The 8,857-nt window shown below is 54.0% G+C and overlaps 1 protein-coding gene across 2 annotated transcripts in view; it reads right to left on the reverse strand.

Annotated features, from left to right (window-relative positions):
- Window positions 1-6,880, reverse strand: part of MYO1C (myosin IC) — a 47,182-nt gene extending 40,302 nt beyond the window's left edge. The window contains exon 1 of one of the 2 annotated variants that reach the window (XM_058163863.1): window positions 6,622-6,880. The gene's annotated coding sequence lies outside the window, so the exon portion shown is untranslated. The remainder of the gene's footprint in view (window positions 1-6,621) is intronic. The other variant, XM_058163862.1, reaches the window with a different exon arrangement.
- Between the last annotated feature and the right edge of the window lie 1,977 nt (window positions 6,881-8,857).

Consider the following 8,857-nt stretch of genomic DNA (forward strand, 5'->3'; position numbering starts at 1 on the left):
TTAGAAATATGACTTACTAAATTTGCAGAAGACACATACTTGCAAACTCCTTAGAAGAAAGTATCCAGATTCAGTTGCCTCTTGAAAAAGCACCTTTGGGACAACCGTGACCTGGATGACTGAGAATCTCTATAGATAACCAGGAAAAGCTGGAACAATTGATCAAATCCAACAAGACAAATTTCAATAAGGACAAATGCAAAGTTGATTTGATTTTCCTATTTTCATAGGAAAATCAAAGCCAGGAGCATAGAAGGCATAGAAGGTGAAGAGGGGAGGGATCAGTGCAGCGAATCTGTCTTGATGGGTCACAAATTGAATGTGAGCCAAAATCGTGTTGCAGCTGCAAAAAAAGCAAGCACAATTCCGTACAGGGAAAACCTGAACAACAGGTGGAGGCTCTGAGTATGTTGAACGTGGGATAGAGAAGACTGCAGGGAAACGTTACAGGTGCCATGGCATCTCTGAAGGAACTGCTATATAGAAGGCAACTAGAATGGTTCAAAATTACTTCAGAGAGCAGGACAAGAAATATTTCTTGCCTTGAGCTTGGGCTTAAACAGCAAGGAAGCAGACTTTGCTTGGAGAACATAAAACGTTTCAGCTGCCTAAGAAGGAGCTCTCTAAAGAGCAGCGGACAGAGATGCGGGAGGCTGTCCCAGACGACCCCCAGGCTCTCTTCTGGCTTAGGTCCCACTTTGCAAGCTGCCCCCAGTCAACCAGAAGGCCAAAGGCACAGGCCAGAACTCCTAGGGCCCCCGCCTGCAGCCAGACGCAGACCAACCCGAGTGCGCAAAATCTATCTCCACAAAACACACACGTACACAGACACCATGACCAAGCCATAGGAATATCCATGCTCTCTGACCAGAGGCTGGTCAATTGGTTGCACCCCAGAAAATGTTCCCGGCTCAAAGCCATGATTGGTGGTTTGGAAGACCTCCACACAGGCCCCCTCCCAGGACGGCTGGCGCTGCCACCTTCATTTACCATTCCTGCTGGCCAAGCCTTCTTCAGCAAGATCTAAGACAACTGCAGACGGTCCTCAATTTATGACAGTTTTTTACTACAGTACCCTCAAAACAACCCTATAGAGCACTGCACACCAGAGCAACTAGACACAAGAACATTTTTTCCCCAAACACCATCACTCTGCTAAACAAATAATTCCCTCAAAACTGTCAAATTAGTTACTAAGTCTGCATTACTATTAATCTTCTCATTGTTCCTATCACATATCTCCTCCCACTTATGACTGTAACTTTGCTGCTGGTATCCTTAAGAGTTATATTGACTGTTTCCCTATTCACTATCATTAAGAGTTGTACTTTATGATTGTTGACGAATGCGTCTTTTATGTACTCCCGAGAGCATCTGCACCAAGACAAATTTCTTGTGTGTCCAATCATACTTGGCCAATAAAGAATTCTATTCTATTCTATTAATGACAAACAAAAAGCACAACAGCCCCAGAAAAAATCACTTATTATCCATCTTTGAAGTAACCACCAATCCCGCAGGCCTGAGATCATGATTTGGATGCTCTGCAATTGTGTCGCATTTACGACGCTTGCAGAGGCTTGCAGCCAGGCAGGCAACTGCAGGTTGCAATCTTCCTAGATGGCTTGATGACAAGCCAAGTCAATGGGAGGGAGCTAATTTTGCTTAAAGGTGGCAGTAAATGGTCGTAAAATCAAGATTGGTCACACGATGATTCACTTAACTACCACATTGCTTAATGACCAAAATTCCCATCCCAATTGCAGTCATAAGTTGAAGACTACATATACCTGCTGGAAGAGAAGATGTGGTTTCTCCCAGTCAGCCAGGGGCTTCCTGAATGCAAGACCTAGGCAGGGCAACTGTGAAAACACCCAGACCGCAGCCCTCCTCTTCTGACCGCTTCCCTTCAGCCACTGTCCCTGGTTCTTCAGTGGCCGGGCCCCAACCCTCTGAGCCACATAAGGCTTGTCAGGGAATAGCCCCCTTTGCCCCACTTCCCAATGGGGAGCAGTGGAAAGAGGCAGCATGTGGCAGGGGAAGAGAGGGCTAGTCCTTCAGCCTGCCATCCATCAGGGTTGGCGTCCAACAGATCCCTTCACCTCTGAGTGGCTCAGGCCAATTCTCTGCAGACAGCTGATCCTCTCTGCAAACAGAATCCATAGGCCCAAGCCTGGCTGGGGGGGGGGTAGGAGGGCACTGAGAATCCCACAAATACATACTCAACTGATAGCAGCGCAATTTTTATTTATTTATTTATTTATTTATTCAAATTTATATACCGCCCTATCTCCCGAAGGACTCAGGGCGGTGTACAGGCATTTAAAAGACATATAAATACAATATAAAACAATTAAAAAACTGATTCTAAAAAGCCCGTAAATTTAGAATTAAAATATCAAATAAAACCCAATTTAAAACCAATAATTTAAAATCTAGCTCAGCCCTGCACAATTAAATAAATACGTTTTAAGCCCGCGGCGGAAGGTCCGGAGGTCCGAGAGCTGACGAAGTCCGGGGGGTAGTTCATTCCAGAGGGTGGGGGCCCCCACAGAAGGCCCTTCCTGGGCGTCGCCAGAGCGACATTGCCGCGCCGACGGCACCCTGAGAGACCCTCTCTGTGAGGCGCGGGTCGGTGAGAGATATTCGGTAGCAGTAGGCGGTCCCGTAAGTAGCCCGGCCCAATGCCATGGGCGCTTTAAAGGTGGTCACCAAAACCTTGAAGCGCACCGGAAAGCCACAGGTAGCCAGTGCAGCCTCGCAGGATGGGTGTTATCACGGAGCCACGAGGGCTCCATCTATCACCAGCGCAGCCGCATTCTGGACTAACTGCAGCCTCCGGATGCCCTTCAAGGGAGCCCCATGTAGAGCATTGCAGTAATCCAGGCGAGGCGTCACGAGTGCGTGAGTGACCGTGCATAGGGCATCCCGGTCCAGAAAGGGGCGCAACTGGCGTACCAGGCGAACCTGGTAGAACGCTCTCCTGGAGACGGCCGTCAAATGGTCTTCTAGAGACAGCCGTTCGTCCAGGAGGACGCCTAAGTTGCGGACCCTTTCCATCGGGGCCAATGACTCGCCACCGATGGTCAGCCGCGGATTTAGCTGACTGTATCGGGATGCCGGCATCCACAGCCACTCTGTCTTGGAGGGATTGAGCTTGAGCCTATTTCTCCCCATCCAGACCCGTACGGCCTCCAGGCACCGGGACAGCACTTCGACAGCAATAGGAAGGAATGTGGTTCCCTTGTGAGCCAGGACTGTGACACAGCTGCTAAAATGAACAATGCGATCCTGGGAGGCACTACTGGGAGCAGAGAGCAACTGTCCCTCTATGCTCTGCCCTGGTTCATGTTCAGCTCTCGGCACAGGAAGCAGATGTCGCCCCAGAGGGCAGGACCAGACACAACAGTTGAAGGAAAGAGGGTCTGAAGAGGTCAGGAAGGACCTCCTGACTGTGTGAAGGTGGTCCCCCACCCCGCAAGTCTTCCAACAGACAAGGGACACCCTCTGATGGACAGAGAGATTCCAGTTGTGGAGGGGGGGAGATTCTCTAAGGTCACTTCTCATTCACACTCAGAGGTAGATTGCAGGGGTGCCTCTGTGTGTTTCTGACTTGGAAGACTGGGCGGGGCATGGTGGCTCAGGGCATGACGGCCATGGGGACCAATTCCCCCCACCCCCCCATGAGACCCACAGAGCTTCCTGACATCTCTGGGTAAGGCAGTCCACTTCTGAGCCAGTGCTGCCCCCTGCTGCTAGAGCACTTCAGAGGCAGAACAGACTGGATGTCCCGCCCCCTGTCACTCATCAGGGCCCTGCCCACTGCATGTATCACCAGCCTGAAGGGTTTGCCAAACCATCACCTGCCCTGCCCACAAAGATGACGCACCGCCTGAATAAAAGTGTCAACCAGGGACGGCCTCTGCTGGCCTAAGCACAGGCATGGAGGATGGGGGCTTCTTCCTTTCTAAGGGGCCTCAAGTCTCTCCCATCCCACTGAGCTAGACCAAGAGCCTGCCAAACTCCTGGCCAGCCCCTTGCGACCCCCCCCCCACACACAGCCATGGTTTGGGCAGCTCATGCAGGGCAGTGGCTGGGGGCTCCTCCCTGGCATAGCAAAGTCCTGGGCTGGTCACGGGCAGAGAAAGCAGCTGCTGGGCGCCTCACTGAGTGATGAGATACAAAAACCTTCCTGCTGCCAGAGCAAATCCCGCAAGCCAAGCCCCTGGAACGCATGGAATGCAGCCGCCTCCTCCCTCCCTGGTGTGTGTGTGGGGGGGGGAGGCCATAGTGCCGGCTGACATTAATCCCACTCTCCAATCAGATGGGGAGCGGCCCAGGGGCCACTTGACAGGCAGCGGGGAGCAGAGCCCAGGTGCACAAGTCCTTGGGGGCAGGCTGTGGGCAGAAGAGGGGCTGTCAGAAATCCTTGCAACCTCCCTTTTGGGGCACAACCCTCACACAGGTGCTGCTGCATCCACCAAGGAGCAAGTGTGGGGCACTCTGTCCGAGGAAAAATGGCTGCTGCCACGCTCACTGTCAGGCTGAGCCAGAGCACAGAGCAGATGGGGAGGGGATCTTAAGGAACAGCAGGGAAAGGCAGGGGCAAGGGTTCAGGAGAGCCACCTTCCCTCCCACTTGGTGGTTGCTTTTACTAAAGTCAGAACGTCCCAGCTCTGGGGCGGTCCACTGGAATGCTGAACCTGCCTCAGCACACAGGCAGCAACAGCCACACCCAGCAACCCCAGCTCCTCCTCCCCCACCCCACCCCAAAACCCTGGGCAGGGTCAAATTCCAGGCAAGGTCCACCGGAGGGGGGCAGTCTTTTGCTCACCCCACATTCTCAACCCACACATCCAAGGTTTCCTCATAGGGACAGGGCACTTTTCTCCCCAATCACCCCAGCCTGGAGGGCCAGGAGCCCCACCAAAGCTGCCATTGGTCCTTTCAGCCAGAGATCCCATTCATGGCTGCCTGAATCCAACAGGGTGGGGCTCCCGCCAGAAGACAAGACTATTTGGCTCATCCTGGGAGAAAGTCTGGAAGCCGACTGGACTTCCTCCCCTCCTTCCTCCCCTCCGTGACCCTCCCTGGCTCTCTTCCCTCCACCTGAACTATTCAAGTGGTGCTCAAAAAACAGGACAAGTAATTCACTTGCAAGCAAAAAACCAACAACAATCCCCATGCTGACCCTGGTATGGGAGACCACCAGGGAACCCCAAGCACTTGGGCTACTAGGAAGTTAGACCCACACCCTGGTGGCAAAGGCTTCCTTTGCATTCCCACCCAAAATAGGGAGGGGGGCATGTGGTGGCCTGAATCTTTCTTACTAGAGTTCACAGAATTTCCCCACCCAGACATTCAGTCCGTGATGAAGCTAACCCACCCGGAGGTCATGCTGCCCAACCTCTTTCTAACATTCAGGGTGAAATTCAGCTTAACCTTAGAGGCACCCTGCAAAGAGTTCAGCCGGGGTCATCCTATTAGTCTGTGCCAAACTTCCTGGTGAGACCACAATCGCCAGCCAAGGGGAGCCCTGATGACTCTTCCTCCGCAGTTTCACCGGCGCCATTCGCTTCTCCAGGAACACTTTCCGACCTTCTCCAGCGAGCCCACCGCCCACGGCTTTCCCGTCGCTCTGGCATCCATTGCCTGCCTTGCCCCTCGAGACCAGCCAGAGCACCGAGCGCTTCCACCTGGCGCTCCCCCGGCAGCAGTCTGAAGCCTAGCAGCCTTGCCGGCAGCCCTCCGCCAGGAGACTCCGGGAGCTTTCCTGGAGCAGGTGCCGGGCGCCAGGAGAGAGACCGCTGGCAAAGATGGGCCGGAGCTTCGGTCCGGCAAGGCCCGGCTTCTGCTCCATCCCAAAGATGCGAAACGGCCAAATCCCCAGTAGAGCACCCGGCCAGGCGCCCGCGCCCAAACTGAGTACCCTCATCGCTGCCTTTGCGAGAAAAGGCTGGCAGGGCAAGAGAGGAGGAGGCCGCCGCCGCCGCCTTGCTTGGCCGGAGAGAACAAGCGAGAGAGTGGCTCGCTCTCCCGGACGACCCAGAGGGCTGACGGGGCCGCGCTACAATTGCCAGCCTCTCCTCCGCGCTGCGGCCACCGGCAAGGCTCTCGGTGCCGCGGCCCGCCTCTCGGCTGGTCGCGCTCGCCCCGGGCGGACCCCGTTGCAGGCTCGGGCCGGCCTCCCTCCGCCGCCGGGCTCGGAGAGCGGCGGCCCCTGCAGGCCCAGCGGGAGGAGTAGCCCCGCCAGACGCGGCAGCAGAAGGAGAAGCCGGGAGGGAGGTCTCGCCACGAGTCCCCTCGGCCACGCGAGCAGCCCAGCGGCCAAGGCGGAACCAGGCGGGAGCACCCGACGGAGGGATGGGCACCGCTCGGGCAGGGCGGCGGCCAGGCTCCTCCCGCCGCTCGCGGGCCAGCTGTTGGCTGGGGCGAGGGGGGCCTCCCCGGACGACGCGGGAAGGCCTCGGGGGCCGGCTACTGCTCGGCCCGCTCCGCAGAGGTTCCGAGGGCGACGTTGCGCCGAGCGGCCGGCCCGACCGCCGCGGCGGCTGCTGCACGTGGAGGGGCGGGGCTGCTGCCCTGCCCGGGGACAGGGTTTCGCCCGCCGACGCGGCCTACCTGGTCCGGGAGGCGAGACGCGCGAGGTCCAGCTGCGCTCTGCCCGCCGCGCCCTTCTCTCTCGCCGGCCAGAGGCGCCCGGCGGGGAGGTGGGCACGCGGGGCGGTGGGCGGGCGGCGACGGCTCGGAGGCCGTCCCAGCCAGGCGGAGCGACGGGCGGAGCGCGCAGGCGCGGCAGCGCCGCCTGGGCCCGGAGCTCTCTGAGGCCGCGGCTACTCCCGCTACAGGGTGATCGCAGAGACGGGACCCCGGAGGACGTTTCCCTCGGCCGCCGCGGTCGGGCCCAAGCGCATGCGCTGTGCTGCGCCTCCGGGAACCGCTAGGCTCCGCTCCGCGGCCTTGGTTGCGTGCCTTTCTGAACCCCGCTGCCAAGGAAGAATGTGTAAGACAGAGCAAATGCTCTGTCTTACACATTGGAAAAAAGAATCTAAATACAACTCGACGGACATTATCTTACAGATGACCCCCACCCTGTCAAAGACCTTGGAGTCTTCATATCCAATGATCTAAGTGCCAAAGCCCACTGCAACTACATTGCAAAAAAAGGCATTAAGAGTTGTAAACCTAATCTTAGGTAGCTTCTTCTCCAGAAACACTACACTACTAACCAGAGCTTACAAAACATTTGCTAGACCAATTCTTGAATATAGCTCCCCTGTCTGGAACCCATACCACATTTCAGACATCAATACAATTGAATGTGTCCAGAAATATTTTACAAGAAGAGTTCTCCACTCCTTTGAATACAATAATACCTTATGCCACCAGACTTGAAATCCTGGGTTTAGAAAACTTAGAACTCCGCTGCCTCCCACAGGACCTGTGTTTAACTCATAATCATCTATTGCAATGTCCTTCCTGTTGAAGACTACTTCAACTTCAATCACAACAATACAAGAGCAAACAATAGATTTAAACCGCTCCAATCTTGATTGCAGAAAATATGACTTCAGTAACAAGAGTTGTTAATGCTTGGAATACACTACCTGACTCTGTGGTCTCTTCTCAAAGTCCCCAAAGCTTTAACCAAAAACTACTATTGACCTCACCCCTTTCCTAAGAGGTCTATAAGGGGCGTGCATAAGAGCACAAACGTGCCTACCGTTCCTGTCCTACTGTTTCCTTTCATTATATACAATTTATATAATTATTACATGCTTATACTCATATATATACTTATATGTTATATAGATACTTCATACTTATGCTTATATATGCTGTTAATAAATAATTAAAATAAAAAAATAAAAAGGAGGGATGCAAGCCCCCCTGCGGTTGGGCACCTCGAGCCCGGGGGATTTCCTGAAAGCTCACAATGGTGGTAAGAGAGGAGGTTACTTCTGCCAAAACTAGGTGAGCCTCCCTTCTCTTTTTTCCTTCCTTCCTTCCTTCCTCTTTTACAATAATCCTAGGCTGTTCACAACAAAACCAATACATACAAAACAGTAAAACAATTCTGTCAGCTGTGCACAAAGCAGCATCTTCCCCATCAGTTCCACCACCACTGGCCCCTCCAAGCCAAAGCCCATCTTCCTGGCCTTCTGGATCTCTAAAGGGTCAGGGCAGCTAGGGAGAAGAAGGCACACCACCTTCGAGGGAGGGACCTAGAGCACACCTTCCCTCTCCAACCTGGGAGAGGTTGACCTGCCAATTACCAGGCTCTGTGACATTCTTGGCTTTAAAGGTGATAGATAAGTAGCAACTCTATCCAAATCTGGAAAGAAACAGAGCCAGTGGTGAAATGTGGGGGAACCAAAGTCACCCCATTCAGGACCAGTTGTAGCTAGAGGGCACTGAATGAATGGTGGCTTTGACCAGTCCTCAGAGTTCCAGCCGTCACAGCACCCTTAGGATCATGATTGAGGTAGAGATGCTTGGCAGTCCATTCACACTTATGACCGGTTGCCAAGCACCCCCCATTCTTGTAATCACCATTTGCAACTTTCTATGCTGGCTTCCCAGAAAGTCAAATGGGGGAATGGCAGGGATGATTATACGTTGCTCAGTGTTTCCCTCCCCCAGACTCTTCCCCAGCCCCCGCACACACAACTCACTCACCATTTGGGCACCCTCCCAGTGCCACATCATGCTTCTCGTGTGCCTCACTCCCCTAGCAGTAACGGTTCCTCACTTTCTTTTTCTTTTTTTTTGTTTACATTTATACCCCGCCCTTCTCTGAAGACTCAGGGCGGCTTACAATGTATAAGACAATAGTCTCATTCTATTTGTATATTTT

This window comes from Ahaetulla prasina, chromosome 1 (assembly GCF_028640845.1).
Source record: "Ahaetulla prasina isolate Xishuangbanna chromosome 1, ASM2864084v1, whole genome shotgun sequence".
Taxonomy (NCBI): domain Eukaryota; kingdom Metazoa; phylum Chordata; class Lepidosauria; order Squamata; family Colubridae; genus Ahaetulla; species Ahaetulla prasina.